The sequence below is a fragment of the Mus pahari genome, chromosome 9 (assembly GCF_900095145.1).
Source record: "Mus pahari chromosome 9, PAHARI_EIJ_v1.1, whole genome shotgun sequence".
Taxonomy (NCBI): Eukaryota; Metazoa; Chordata; class Mammalia; order Rodentia; family Muridae; genus Mus; species Mus pahari.
Window position 1 is genome coordinate 51164657 of NC_034598.1, and position 16498 is coordinate 51181154.

Genomic DNA, 16498 nt, shown 5'->3' on the forward strand with positions numbered 1-16498 from the left:
AGAGGAGAGGAGAGGAGAGGAGAGGAGAGGAGAGAGAGCACATCTGAGCCTGAGCCAACCAGAGATCAAGTCGGCTCACTTTCAGCCAGGCTCATCTTGCTGGCTCAAAGCATCTCTCACTTCCCCGCTCTTTCCTCTGCCTCAGGTAGAAACTGGCTCCTGTCCATTGAGGAACTGAATCTGCCGCAGCAGGGCTTGCAGGAAAACATAAACAAAGTCTGAGCAAGTCCTCACCCGCCTCAGGAAGCAGTGTCTGTGTCCCCCTGCTCTGAATCAGCTATGCAGGCTCCTCTCCACGCGAATTTGTCCTAATCATTTATTGCTGGTGTGAAATTTTTGGTTTACCACATTTTGATATGAAAAACAATAGAATTTTGGTTGGACAGGTCAGACTATCTTTGACGTTTTCACAAAGAGGAAAATTTTACCTGTGTCAATACAAGATTATTTCTCACACAGAGCTAGGTGTTGGCTGGATAGAATACTGAATATCCAAAAGCAAATAAGAAAACATGCTCATGACCCAGCACAACACCCTCTTTTTTTATGAGAGAATATTTCTCCTTTGACTATAACTTTAATTAAACTCTATTAACTTTAATTTAATTTAAGCTGTTTAAATAGTTCAGCTGCTATTAAATTCAGAGTACACTTTTTTTTTAAAAAGGTATTTAGTTTCTGGGCATTTTCCCTCGATCTCACACAGCCTTAATTATGCTGCACTTATTGTTAAGTATATCATAAAATAAAATATAATATATAAATTGCATTAATCTACATAAGTAAACTGGAGGCAGAGCCATACGCTAGCCTGAACCAGAGGTACAATAAATACACAAAGTGCATAAAACATCTTCAGACTTGGACCTCTGTGGAAGCTGAGCAGATGTTATTGTATTCTTCTTCTATTACATCCATAAAAAAAAAAAAGAGAGCGGGCATTTCCACAGATTGTGAGTCATTATATAATATTCCTGTCTGATTATGTTATTCTTTTTGTCATTTTTCCCTGCTGTATTTTAATGTCTTTTCCCCAAAGTGGAGCCTCTCTGTATCTAGAATAATTTTCCTAAGCTTGCCAAGTCATATATTTTCCTTTCATAATTACTTGTATAATTGCAGCACCCTGGCACATATTAGTAACTAAGGAAACAGAGCTATTTAATTGTGTCCTAATGAACATTTGCAATTATATAATTTTTAAAATCCATAGAAAATTAAGAAAATGCTCTTCATCAAGCAGAGTATTGCCTGAATTTCATTTTCCAAGAATCTTCAACTAAATCAACTCTCTAAAAATACGGTTTCCATGTCACAAATGCTATACACTTTAACCTTTGGAATATAGAGCCTGCAGTTCTTAGATTTGGAAGCAATTCTGGACATCTTCAAGTTCGTTGTCTTCCCTATGGTTCACTAACAGATGCCTTATTAAACTTTTTTTTTTTTTTCTAATTTGCAGCACACACTCGTTAATGAGAGATTGCTCAAACATCTCCTGGGATGTAGTATTTACCTCCTGTTCTGATGCTGAACTGTACTGATGATTAGCAGGTACCACTGAACACCTAATGTGTACAAGGCACTCTTGAAAATTTGACATGGACTGTAACGTTGAGTCAAACTACTTTCGTACATAGAGTGCCCACCTAAAGTAACAGACATAGCAATTCTACCTGAAGAAAATGGTGTCACTAGACTCTAACATAAGAACTGCCCACCCAACAGAGAGTTCCATTGCTTGATAGCTAGGCAGCTGATCCAGTTATGCTCTTAGCGGGAAGACTCCAGGCCATGCTCCACAAGCTGGATCTCTTTGACTTTGTATCTGAACTTTCCCTTCCTGCCTAGCCACTTCTGATTGACGGGGGGTGGGGGTGGGGGGAGTGGGGCATTCGGTAGGTCAGTTCCCCGAGGCTTTCATGTTGGCCAAAACTATCAACTCTTTGTCTTAGAGTTCATGGGCAAGTAGTCCTCACCTCCGGCTTCGCAAACCAGAGCAGTCCAGCTCAGGTGCCAGTCATCCAAGACTCAGTGTTTAATCCTCTCGGGACTGTTAGAGACAGATACACAGGCCAAGGGGATTAGCTGGTGACAGACATTTGAAAGGGTCCATTAAGAATTAGAATGTCCTTCTGATGACCACAGGAACTACCAACCTTCTCAAAGGTGGGGGGTTACCTTGAGCATTCAGAATTTCATAGCAAACTATCCGACAGCAGACAAAAGTTAGGCTTTATTGGTGAAGTAATGAATAATGAAAGCTGTTGTGTACCAGCAAGGTCTCTCGAGAAAGGTAAAACACAAATAACTCAAACAATAATTTCGTTGTGTTTCTTTTAAAAGAAAACAATATAATCAATATAATATTGTAAAACCAAATAAAGGTGACTTGAATATATCATAAGAAGAAAACAACCATGTTCAAAATGATTCCGTGTTCTTTTCAGCTTTATACTATTAATTCTAATCTTTAGAAGAAGGAGGAGAAGGAGAAGGAAGGAGAAGAAGAGCAGTGGGCTTTACGTATGTAAGGCAGACCTATTTTTCAGACTCTGAAGATTTGTGAATCTTTATTTCACAGGTACCCAGGGATACATAGGACATGGACTTAAAGCCAAATGATGATAAAATATGCACACAGGCGTTTAACATGCAAAGACCACAACATACATATCTTCCTCTGCTCTCAGAAGCACTCCATGGGGTTTACACTATCATGCTTTTGGTTTTTGCATGAAGAGATGAACTTGCAAGGAATGAAGAATTCTCCCTGGAAACAGAGCTAGTGCTGGCAAAGCTAAGGTCCAATACCGAGCCTCTTTGTCCTAACTGTCTCTGCTCTATATGACTATGTAGTGCTGCTGCTCAGATGCCAGAAACGTATCAGCTCAGATAGGTGAGAAAGTCCGGGATGGCTCAATGGAAATCAGGGCCCAAAGCAAACACCATCCTCATCAGCTGGCACTGACTGATGTGTCCATCCTTCCCCCATGCTAACCGTGACCGTGCCGAGGAAGAAAACAAGGAAGAAAGGATTTCATTTCTTTTTTCTATGACAGCCGCTGAGTTCATTTTCAGGTTGGGCTACCCATCAACACAAATTTGTTCCTTAGGTTTTCAAGATTTATTTTCTTATTTGTATATGAGTACACTGTAGCTGTCTTCAGACATACCAGGAAAGGGCATCAGATCCCATTAGAGGTGGCTGTGAGCCACCATGTGGTTGCTGGGAATTGAACTCGGGGCCTCTGGAAGAGCAGTCAGTGCTCTTAACCACTGAGCCATCTCGCCAGCCTGCCCTTACTGTTTTAAAGTGAGCGTCTGCAGCACCGTGACTGCTCAGACGCTGAAGCACTGCTCTACCTCTCGTACACAAGACCCCTTCTTGTTATTAATCTGGGTTGTCTGAGTGAAAGCAAGGATAGTCAGAAGTTTCAGTTACAATAAATTATAACTGTAACGTAAATAACACAGTAAATCATAACTCTAACAGAAATAATGCAGAAGAGAAACAAATCAAATACTCTGTGAGACAGGGAGGAAGAAGGTATTATTATATTTTATTAGGTCAGTAGAGTCTTTATGTAAAAACATGTGGGCATGCTTTCTAGATATTAATAGCTGAGTTTAGAGAAAATAAGTTTGATAAGGAAATAGGCATTCAGACTGAAGGACTAATGCTCCTTCATCCTCTGAACCAGGACATAGAGGAGAATAAAAGAAACAGTTTCCCATGATTATACCAACGCAACAGGGAAAGCTGGGATTGACCTTGGCAGATCATGGCCACACAAGCTACCAAGAGGGAAGGTAGTCTAATGGTTTGCTTCATTGGGTGTGTGTGTGTGGGGGGGGACAATGAAACATAAAGTTATAGGAACAAACTGAGTCTATTGTAGAGGGCACTGACTATCAGACAGCGTTTTACAAAGTCTGGTCTTTGATATTCTAGAGTAGTTCAGGGACTGACATACGCAGACCTGCCTTTCAGATAAATGATTTGAGAGTAGAGAGGAAGACAGAGTGTGGAGGGCAAATCCTGGAAACAGAGTATAACCAAGCTGTTGTTTCTCTCAGTAAGCCCTGTTTTGAGAAAGCCTTTCTCATTCACAGTGTAGATAACGACAGCTCTAAGTGTACGTACTCTTATTGTTTCTGGGCACATCTGATAAACCAGAGGAAGACAAAAAAACCTTTGGCTCCTCCGACAGAATGTTTTTCTCTCAGAAAATGGGACCCTGGACAAGAGATTTATTTGTTGGCTACAGGAACTCATCCTTCTGAAACACTTGAGGTGAACCTGGAGAAAGTTCGGTGCTGTGAATGTGGCTGCAAAGCACACACAGGGCATGTGTGTAGGGAGAGAGGACACCTGTAAGGAGAGGCAGGGGAGGGAGGGAGAGATTTTCCACGTGGCTGTAATAAACTGCTTCTCTCTCACACATGCTCCGTTTACTTTTTTTCTTGAAACAGTGTGTTGATTTTAAGATGGAATATGAAGCTTCCCCCAGTATGTTTCACTTTCTGGTGTCAGCTCTGTATTTTGAACAACTCAAGTATTTCCAGACATGTCCTTTCCTACAAAATCTTTTTCTTAAGGTTATTTTTTCCCCCTGTGCAACACCTGTTCTGTCCTGTGTTTCTTGTTAAGCGAGAAACTCAAAACTGAGTACCTTATTTTGAGAGTATCTAGGCTGTCAAAAACAAAATAAAACAAACAAATAAACAACAAAACAAAACAAAACCAACAACAACAAAAATAACAGAAAAAAATGTATAACCTTCTATTTGCCTTGCATCTCTTACCTACCAAGGCAAGAAAATGAATGTTTACTGCACCCGCCTCTATGCAGATATGGGGAAGCTGGGGGTGAGAAGAACTTGCTGAGAGTTCCTAAACAATAATATGCATGCAAATGTTTCTATCAACATCTCTATCTGAATAAAAAGGTGTAAATTTGCTAGGAGAGGATTATTTATCCTACATCTATCTAGGCCAACCACAAGAGAAAGTGTAGAACCTTCCATGTGACCATGAGAATGTACCAAGGATGCTGACGCCAGGAAACAAGAGTTTGTTCCTGGATGGTATCACCTAGCTGGTGGATAGACCATAGACTTACCTCACTATGTTTGCTTCACGGGAGAGAAAACGCTCATGTGTTTATAGCAATGTAGCACATACTTCTATGTCTTGCATGCTAATCACAGCAGATATAAACTTTACATTTTACACACAGCACCTTTTAAACATTTTTAATTGCACTTGGTGTAGCACACACATGCCATTACATATGTATGGAAGCCAGAGGATAGGAGTTGATTCTCTCCTACCCCCATATGTGTCTCTGAGATGGAACTCAAACCTTCTGGCTTTGCAATAGGTGCTTTATACCAGCAGGGCCATCTCACTAGTCCTAGGTACTATGATTTTATAAATATAATTTAAGATCATATTGGCTTTAAGTCATTCCTATGATCCAACCTCTGTAATTCACTCGGTCCTAGTGGAATTAACGCTAATCCCCACATAGTCATTTATTAACAAACACTCATGGTTTCTAAATCCAAAGCACAGTAATAGCTTCTTTCTTCATTCCTGCTGAGTCTCTAGACCTTTCTTCTTTTGAAAAAGCTAAAGAAGAAAAAAAGTCAGTAGTGAATACTTGGACATGGTAAAATGTGGCAGATTTTCAAGTTTTGAAGGGTATTTTGTAAAGTAGGATAGTTAGCCACAGTTTGGGCACAGCTTTCTTCTAGTGGGGACAATAAGTTTTTCCTCAAATAGGCAAAACATAATGAGTTCTAAACATGAGCATGCTTTGATTGTCCCCATTGTTTGAGCATCTCTGGATGGTTGATACTTGTAGTGGCTATTCCTGGTTGTCAACTTGACTATATCTGTAATGAACTACAATCCAGAATTGGAAGGCTTACCTGTGATCCTAATCTGGAGGCCTGACTGAGATACAAGTTTCTGACTTGGATCTTGGCATGGAGATCTTGAGGCATAGTGGCTATGAATTCCAGGAGATTAAGACAGTGAGATCTCTGAGTTCAAGGTCATCTGGGATTAAAGGCCTGGTGGCACACACCTTTAATCTGGGTCATACCTTCTGCTGGAGACCCACATAAGGACATTGGAAGAAGGAAGATTTATTCTTTCTCTTTTCTTCACCTGCTTGCCTTGTGGACTGAGCAACTGCTAGATCCTGGGGAAAAAACACCCAGTAAGTAACATCCCTCTGTGGCCTCTGCATCAGCTCCTGCTTCCTGCCCTGCTTGAGTTCCAGTCCTGACTTCCTTTGGTGATGAACAGCAATGTAGAACTGTAAGCTGAATAAACCCTTTCCTCCCCAACTTGCTTGGTCATGATGTTTGTGCAGGAATACAAACCCTGACTAAGACAATACTCTTGTCTAAGAGTGACATGGAATGACTCCGGAAATGCATAAACGACATTAGCAACTTGTGTGAACTTGATTTGTAAGAGCTCACGGTTGGGTCTTTCCCAATTCTGGTTCCCTGTGTGCTGTGCATGGTGTGCACAACATGAAGAAATCCTAGAGTCCAGAAAGGTGAGCCAAAAGGCCAGACTGATAGTCATCAGTCAGGCTATGGACAGCTAAGTATATCTGAGCCAGGGAAGCAATTGGAGGCAATGATATGGAGACAAACCAGCCTTTAACTAAAAATCATGAGAAACGATACAGCCCAGAACAGAGCTGAAGGGTGTAGAGAGGTGTGGGACTTCCCAGTTAGGCATCCATAATTGTTTGTTTTGTTTGTTTGGTGGTTATTTTTGTTTATTTGTTTGTTTTACCATTTCTTACTGCTCTAAAGCTACCTGGGTAGGAAGGAGAAGGGAAGGATAGAAGGATAAAGGAGAAAGCAAGATCTGAAGCTAAATTAAGCTTTAAACAATGTATGTGTGCTATCTAGAATGGGCATTTTTCAGTAATTATTTGGAGAAATTCCCATTTGTGGCTTGTAATGAAAGTTGCCTTTCTTAATGTAATTATATCTAGTTTACAATCTAGTTTAAGCTTCTTTAAGTGTTGGATCCTTGACGTGCAGACTTCTGCGGGTGTTCCAATCAGAAGAATTCCACTTAACACCGTGAGATGAAGACATGGCATTTGAACAAGACGATAAAAGACATGGTTGATTTTAATGAGAGAGAAGGACAATGGAGAGGGATGGTTTCTTTTAAAAACAGAGGCTGGGTTAGAAGAAATAGCACAGTGTGGAGAGTATTCCGTCAGCTGGGGTAGATTTATATCAGTTGACTGAACTGTAAGGTTTTCAAATGGGAAAGGACTTTGGGAGGCGTTCTTTTCTACCTCACAATCAAAGTGAATGAAGCATAAGGATGGGTAGACAGCAGCTCTATCATGTTCAACCTGACAGCCCTGCCTCGCCAGTCACAGGTACAAACCCTGTTCTCTAAGACCATCCTCTCTGGCTACAGAGGGAGGTCACTGAGCCTCCTGGAGGAGAAGATTCTAATTCACATGGCTGCTGAAGGCCAGGAGGAACATCCCAGAACAGAGGCCCTGTGAACAGCATGCGGTCACTCGGGGAAGAACAGAACCAGGGCGGCGTCGCTCTCAGACTACAGCTGCTATTTCTCACCGGGCTATTCCTGGTGTCTTCATGCCTTTTAGATGTGCCAGGGGATTCTTGAATAAACTCTTTAATGAATGAGTCAACTAATGGGAAGTTAGCAAGCACAGAGTGTCTGTCTGTCTGTCTGTCTGTCGCAGGAAGTTTCACGACAAACATGCTTTAAATCCTGGTGACCATTAAACTTTGAAGCAGCATTGAGTTCATTTGGACCTACAGAGTTTAACAGCAGTGGCTTACATGTAAATTCTCACTCAGACAATGAGAAAATAGATTTGGAGCTAGGAGTGAGACAGGAATGCAAATTTAAAGAGTTGAGAAAAGGAGATTTAAAAAAATGCAATGCAAATTATCAAAACGCTTATGGTTCCTCTTCAAAATGGACTGAACCTTCCAGCGAAAACATGGAATCTCTTTCCGTCATGCTAACCTCTCTCTGTTTTATTTTGTGTTTTGTGTGTTTACTTGATTATTATTATTTTTTTAAGATTTTTATTTTTCCGGGGCTCTGCGTTTGAACTCAGCAGTTAGATTCTAAAGCTGAGGAGTACACAGGCGTGGTGCTGTTTACTGGAACAAGTGATTTGTTTTATTGCCTAAATTTCAAGTCTTTCTTTCCTGAGAAGTCATCTGGTTTGGAAAACTCTCCCCAAAATGATACTGGAGGGCAAGAACCAAGCCTGTGTCAGAGTTGAAGCGCAGGCATAAGTAACTTAGCTTCAAGAACACATTCACTAATAGAAGATCGGTGTCTACTAATTTATAGCCACTGTGTGTTGGAAACAATATTTAAGTGGTTAGTTTGAAGAGAAGCCAGCCTTGTAGCCTGCGGGTCTCAGTTCTGTCGGTCATAGGAAGAATGGAGTGAAATAGAGCCCAGAAAGAGGGTTCAAGGAGAGGTCTGGTTTTATACGCATTTTAAAGGGAGACCTCACACCGGCAACGTTACAGTTCCTGTCAATTCCCAGACAGTGAGTGCATGCAAGCTGCTTGGCAGGGCGGCTGACCTCAGTGGCAGAGCCCCCTAGCCCCTGGATAAGCTGGGAGCCTTCACAGATCATCCTTTGAAAAAACGCCAGTCCGATGGCATCAGCCCTGACCTCCGTGTCATGGGACTCACATTCTTGTTATGGCTCTGTCTGTGGCTCACCAAATGTCCCCGGGAAAGTCATTTAGCGGCCGCTTCGGTTTCCTGTCTGAATACCTGACCCTCCTGTCTTATGGGGATGCCACAGAAAGGAGCGAACGAAGGGAAGGTATGAGAGGGTGCTTTGTGTTCTCCCAAGACACGTGCTCTGTGATTCAGAAGGATCGTTATTAATACACCCAGACTGAAGACCATAAACTAGGCAGAACAATAAACAGACTGGTTGAAATTATCCATAGTGTCCCGCTCTGTCTAAGGCAGGTCTCTTTTGTCAGCTGCTGTTAGCACCCAACGATCCCTCATTCTTACTTTAAATATTTAATCAGTAATCTTATGTGATGCTGGTTTGGTAATGCTTTAAAAGAAAAGAAAAAAAGAAAAGAAAAGAAAAGAAAAGTAAAGAAAAGAAAAGAAAAGAAAAGAAAAGAAAAGAAAAGAAAAGAAAAGAAAAACCTGTATGGAGATAAAAGTAATGTGATCTAGGGACAGGTTGATCCAAGGACTGGATTTGTGTTTGCTTTTATAATTTAGAACAGAGTTTTACAAACTCATACTACCACTGTCCACTGTGACCAGCACTCAAATAACTAAGTGAGCAACAGGGAGCAGCTGAGCTCCCCACCCCCACGGTGCACTGCTGAGATTAACACCGAGGTCCACAAACAGTCAGCCAGAAAACTATCAGTCCTCAGAGGGCCACGGTGCCCTCTGGCAAATCTTAAATTTGCGGTGAGCGACTGAGTCTATCTCCTGCAATTCCTAAGCTGGGAAATCTGAGAAAATAAATACATGAAAGATTGAGACCTCAAAATAAGCACGTGCAACCTGAGCCCTTGGTACTTACGTTTATATTTAACAGTGATTAAGTACCAGGATCATGTAAAGGGTTGTAATTTCATCAGGAGGCATAAGATACTAAATTATTTATTTTTAACCTGACCGAATGAAAAGATTGACTGGGTTTGTTTGTCTGTTTGTTTTTGTTGGCTTTCCCAGTGCTGTCGATTGAATCCAGGGTAGTCATGCAAGGGGTAAGTCATCAACCACTGAGCTATACCCTCAGCTGGATTGAATGTTTTTCCGAGAGAGGAAGAAGAAATCGAACTGTTAGGAAAGCCGCAAATAATTCTCATTGATGAATGGTGGACCAGATAGAAACTGATAATAAAATAATTGTATTGGGTAATTCTGGCATTTCTGCTGAGATTTGTAGAGTGGCAGTCCTGAGACGAGGAACTGGGGGTGCTGGCCCTCCAGGAAGCCCAGTCCCCATCACCTGGGAGAGTCAGGGTGACTTCCTCTCCATCTCCCTGGGAAGGTCCTTTCTTTCCCTGTCTGGATAACTGCTGTTGACTTGAGGAGATCCAAGTCCTTGTGGCCCCTTCTTTGCAGCCACCTGGGAGCACTCTGTCTCCAGCCCTACTGTGTCACTGCTGCGAGCTTTTGTCTTTGCTCCTCTTGTGTACGGTTTTGTGTGTTGTGTGTCTCTTGCAGCGTTTTCCCTGTACTGAGCTAGACCTTCCCTTTTAGGGTGGCTCTTTTCCCCTACCTTGGTCATAGGAGTTTCTGTTTCTAGTGGCAACCTCTCCTCCTTCTGATGAACCCAGTGTCTCAAGCTTTGGCCTTCTCCCCTCTTCCTAGTGTCCTTTGGGACATTGTGACTTAGTGTCACTCCCAAATGAAGCCCTTTGCTTTAATCCACCTTTACTGTGATCTCCTGGTCTAGCCCAAGATCTGGCCCCATGACATCGTGAGGCGATGCAGCATTATAGAAACACCCAAGATGCAGCTTGAGATTACTAGACCATAATCCCAGTAGGGGAGGGGTACAGGTGAAACAGGGTGGAGCTAGTTTAATCAATTTCTAATTGAACTATTCGTGTGTGTGTGTGTGTGTGTGTGTGTGTGTGTGTTTAAAGGTAAAACACTCATTATATTTCACTTGACATCTAAAAGACTCGATATAACTTCTAGAATGTCATATATTCTTACTAAATACAAAATTACTAAACTATATGTAAATTACAGATCTACTACATGTCATCATTTTGATCCTTTAGCCGACAGCTGAGGTAACTTTATTCTTCAGCTTAGGCATAGTAGGCTTCTTGACAAGGAAGCCATATAATATACTCATGTAACAATTGGGGCGTGTTCTGAGAAATGAGGGGTTAGGTCACCTTATCATTGTGTGGACACTGTGGGTTCTGTCTATGCAAATGAAGATGTCCTTGTTGGGTGGCACAATAGCTTGATCTGTTCAGAATAAAGAACAGTACAGTGGCATCCAATGGCTCCATGAAACCTTCCCTAAAGACCCACTATGATTAAGTCATACAGTAGATCCCCCCTCCCCCTCTCCCTTTCTCCTCCTCAACTCCCCCCCCCTCCTGTGTATATTCCTAATAATAGACTGGCCTCCAAATCTCTTGCCTGTTGAATTACAGGACAGATTCTCCCATTCTGAGCACGTACACCCTTGATGTCACCCACAATGTCTACAGCACATTAGACACCTAGTATGTTATTGAGAGTGAATACTGACGGCCAATGTTTTTATCTGGTACATCTCTTACTCCAGTTCTCCCTCACAGACTGGGCCACCCACTGGTCACTCTTTTCCATGTAGCAATGGCACCTGTTAGCATTTCCTCTAGGCTCCACCCCACAGTTACCTGGCAACAGCTAGGTATGCCTGACTCACTGTAAAAGGGGGCTGCTTGGTCCCTTCTCTCTCTCTTGCCTTCTTGCTCTGTCTCTGTCCTCTTGCCCCTTCTCCCCCCTCTCCCCATTCCCCTGCCCACTCTCTCTCTCTCTCCATGTGTTCATGACTGACCTCTACTCCTCTACTCTCTTTCTGCCTTTCTCTGTCTCTACTACCCTCTCAACGCCCCTCCCCACACCCTGAATAAACTCTATTTCATACTATACCGTCATGTGGCTGGTCCATCAGGGAGAAAGGATGCCTCAGCATGGGCACTTGGCGGCACCCCCTTCCCCCACACCTGACTACACATCCACCAAACATCTTTCTTCTCTCTTTATTTTTATTAAACACAACAGCCCCCACTGGTAAATCTCTTCCATGTAGCAATGGCACCTAGCATCTTGCCCACACATGTCTGGATTCTGTACAGTACATCTGGTGCATCTGGCTGTGGTTCCCCAGCCCAGTGAGTGCTTACAGGATGGGTTTTGATTTAAAGCCTGGGGCTTCATGCCAATGGCTAGCTATCTCCATTCCCCCATAGCCCACACTGCCTCATAAACATTTCTTGGTTTAGGTACTGTTTTTATGATGCTTGCAGTTCTTGGCATCCTCTTGGTCCACAAATATTGTCTGAACTGGAATAAACCTCATGAACAGCCCATAGTAGGTCCAGAAGAAGCACGGCAAGCAAGGGCTGGGCTTTAGTCCTCCAGGAGCCCTTTCACATCTACCCTTCATGAAGTTGGCCTATTTAAATAGGAACCCATGCTTTTAACGTGTGAATTTGAATGGAGGATTAAGATTAAATCAATAAGAAATTCAAGCCAGCACTGCTTCTTAATTATCATTCTGGGTTGAAGCAAGTTTTTAAATGTGAGGCAAAGTCAATTTCGGATTTCACTCACACTGAGGAGAGTCAGAATTCTGGGAGACTCAGCTTCTTGCCCTCCCACTCTCCCTCCAAGCCGTTCCAAGTGAAAGTGAGCTGGAGTGTGTTGTGATGCCTATTTTGATACAATGTTTAGATCTCTTCTAATTTCATTAAGCCCCCCCCCTCCACCCCTTAAGTATACGCTGCTAGCCCTGGGGTTCTGGCCACATTCCAGTTTGTGCAATTAATTGCATTTCAACGCTTAGCCCTTCCTGCAATTTCAGACAGAGGAGGTGAGCTCTTTGTTTTCCCCTGCCAGTAACTGCAAGCTGATGAAGCAGCTGTTGCTGCCTCCCCAAAGGAGACAGGGAGCCGCTTTGGGAAAATGCTTTCCTCTCTTGGAGGGAGCAGCTAGCAAAGTGATCTGGGCCAAAAGGCTGTGAAGGCTGTGGAGCTTGTGGAGAGTTCTTTAAACTGCAACAGATTCCAAGCCATCCATCACTTCCCTTTTGAACTCTGGCCTGAACCCTGAACAAAATGGAAAGGGGTTGTGCTTTCCTGAAGAGCTGTTCCTGAAATGTGATGGCTTTCTTTGAAGCCCTGTGAAGGAGATGTTTTTATTTTGTTTTTGTTTTTTTGAAATCCCCTCTGTTTGTCTCACCTCTTCCAAGATCTCACACCACAGCCAGACCTCATGCTGGCTGCCTTCACAGTTCACAAGGACAAAGACCAACAGATGCAGATGACTGTAATGGGTTAATCTGAAAGGTTGAAGTGAGCTCTTCTTAACAATTTCAAACAGCAAAAGCCGCTAATGTTCCTTTGGAAAGTGAGGAGGTGAGAATGAAGCACCCGCATTCACCAGTAGAGATCTCCTGTGACATGATCCGACAAGACAGAAATTCTACCACTATGGATATTTTTGAGTGGGTCGGTGGCACACGGAGCATCTACGTTTCTAGATGCACGCTGTGTTTGCTTTGGCCCAGACGAGGTGCCTGACAGAGTGGTAATTGGATGCTGATGAAAAACATCAGTCATCATTTCATTGTGAGTTAAGTTACATTTATTTAATGTGGAGCTTTAAGTTGTGAAATGAACTATCCAGGTTATGTTTCTCAAAGTCCACCTACGCGGCAGGGCCGAGTCATTCCCGTATCGATGGAGCTTATTGAAAATCGCAGGATTACTCTCCCAAGTTTGAGGCATTTGTCACGTAAGACAAACAAAGAAAACGGCCCCTTTCAAGTAGCAGTCTATAAGCTGAAAGCCCTGGGCTCTTGGTGAGGTAGACCTGTGGCTAACGTTTACAGAGTCGAAGATCCAGCTATGTTTACATTTTCCAAGGCAGATCATCCATACGGTGCTGAGATCAATGACTTCTGTATTCATTTCTCAAAGGCAAATGTCGGTCTTGCAAACGTCTCTACAGGCAGACAGCTGGCTGTTCTTGTCCCCCAGGTAAAAGAACAGCATCTCCTTATGGGCTCAGCCTTCCCTCTGGGGCCAAGGCAAGTTTCAGGGGCTAGAGCTGATTCAGTGGGTGAGGCAATTGCTTTGTGTACAAACAGCTTGTGCTGAGGAAGCAGAAATCCCCCGAGCTAGCCAACCTAGCCATGAGGTAAGTTCTGGTCTCAATGAGAGATTCTTGTCTCAGAAAATAAGGTAGAGAGCGATTGAGCAAGAGGCTCAATGTCATCTTCTAGCCTCCACACCCCAGAACACAAACACACATATACACGAAGGCGCATGCACATGCAAGGGGCACGCACATGCATACGCACGGAAGCATACCCATGTACCTGCCTGTGTACAAACATTATACACAAAAATCCCTGAAAATTCAAGCTTTTTTTTTTTCTAAATTTTTATGTTTTTAAAAATATTTTAAAATCTGTATGTGCATGGGCACTGTGTTAGGATGACCACTTCTGTGACATACCATAAACAAAAGCAAGCTGGGGAGGAAAGGGTTTATTTGACTTACACTTCCACAGCACTGTTCATCACTGGATGGAGTCAGGACACGAACCTGGAGGCAGGAGTTGATGCAGAGGCCATAGAGGCATGCTGCTTTCTCGCTTGCTCCCCATGGCTTGCTCCGCCTGCTTTCTTATAGATCCCAGGACCAGAAGCCCAGGATGGCTCCACCAACACCAGTCTGGGCCCTCCCCCATCAGTCACTAAGAAAATGCCCTCAGCTGGGTCTCATGGCGGCATTTCCTCAGCTGAGGCCCCTTCCTCTCTGATGACGCCAGCTTTCTTCGAGTTGTCCTAACAGTAATCAGCCCGAGCACGTGGACTGCATGTGTGTATGAGCACCGGATTGTGTCTCTCACCTATAGGAGCCAGAAGAGGGTGTCAGGTTCCAGCTGGTTGTGAGCTGCCACGTGGGTGGGTGTTGGGAATCAAACCTGGGTCTACTGGCAAAGCTGCCCAACCTTTGAGGCATCTCTTCTGCCCTCTGAAAATGCAAACTTTTTGATGTGGAAGGTCAAAGACTTCAGGGTACGTGTGTGTGTGTGTGTGTGTGTGTGTGTGTGTGTGTGTGTGTGTGAGAGAGAGAGAGAGAGAGAGAGAGAGAGAGAGAGACTCAGTCTCCCATGTCAGCCAGACACAGAGCAAGGATACTTTAGACACTATTCAATAAGGAACCTGAGGTAGGAATTCATTTAAAAAAAAAAAAAGCTCAACTCACAGAAAGACACTCGGGGCACCCCCAAACTCCCCCATCTCCTAAGAGGTGCATGTTTAGTGGGACATCACTGGTAAGAAGCACTCATCCTGGGCCAGGCGTGGTGGCGCACGCCTTTAATCCCAGCACTCAGGAGGCAGAGGCAGGCGGATTTCTGAGGCCAGCCTGGTCTACAAAGTGAGTACAGCCACTCCAGGATAGCCAGGGCTACACAGAGAAACCCTGTATCAAAAAAAAAAAAAAAAAAAAAAAAAAAGAAAAAGAAGCTCTCATCTCATCATATATTAGATGCTCCACCCGTGAGTTTCCATGACTGATGCTGAGTAGTTTTTAACTCTCTCTGCACCAAGCTAGATCTTAATACTTTGAAAAAGCAAAAAGTCAAAAGCGTAAGTGACATTGGAAGAACATGATTCCTGTCCTTGTGTCCCCTGCAGGACTTCATAAAACAAGATGCCTCATAATAAATATGATATTTTTCAATTTTCAACCAGTTCCTTCAGCATAGTATGCTCGCTGTTAGGGATTTGTTTAGAGAAAAGAGCTCACGAAAGATTTATCTTTTATTTAGGCCTTGTGTACCCAGAAACATTTTTGCACAGCTAAACTGAGACTTTATTTACACTTATATAATTTTCTTCCATCTGGGGTTTCAGAGAGCTTTGTAATGTTGCTTGTTGAGTTGATTAAGACTCACAGCTTCACTAAACACCATGTTATGATATCACAGATGAACCCAAAAGGAGGGGCAGAATTTCAGTTTTTTTTATATACACATTTTCTTGGTGCTTGAAATTATTTAATAAAAAGAGTCGCCTTATAAATTGGTTTGTTTTTTAATGGAGATTTAATTTTGCAATTATTTTAGATTGTTAAGGCGCTCCCTACACCTCTCTCCTAGTTTCCCTTAGCGGTAAGCATTGGCGAGCCATGATGCACTTGCCCATACTGAGAAGTAGGTACAGGTAGCCTACACTTAACTCATCTATAGACTGCTCGCTCTCCATCCTTCCCCAGGATCTTAACTCATCTATAGACTGCTCACTCTCCATCCTTCCCCAGGATATCCTGTCTGTGTCCCAGGATTCATCTTAGAATCTCCCACTGTAGTTACTCCTCGTGTCTTCTCTGTGTCCTTGGGCTCGGGGATAGCTAACTAGGGGAAGCCCTACCTGTGCACAGATAAAGAGTTAAGTTCAGATCCTCAACACCCACCTAAGAAGCTGGGCTTGGTGGTCAAGTCCGTCATCCTACAACTGGGGAAATAGAGACAGATGGATCCCTGGAACTCACTGACCAGTAATCCTAGCTCAGTCAGCAAGAGAGACCCTGCCTCAAAAAGATGTTGAAGAAGACATCCAACATCTACCTCTGGCCTCCACTCATGTGTGCATACATCTGTATCAAAATACCCACAGGATCATATGGACACCACAGGATCATATG

General features: G+C 43.1%; 1 pseudogene; it reads left to right on the plus strand.

Annotated features, from left to right (window-relative positions):
- The window catches only part of LOC110326099, a 41838-nt pseudogene that overhangs the window by 10400 nt on the left and 14940 nt on the right, over positions 1–16498 (plus strand).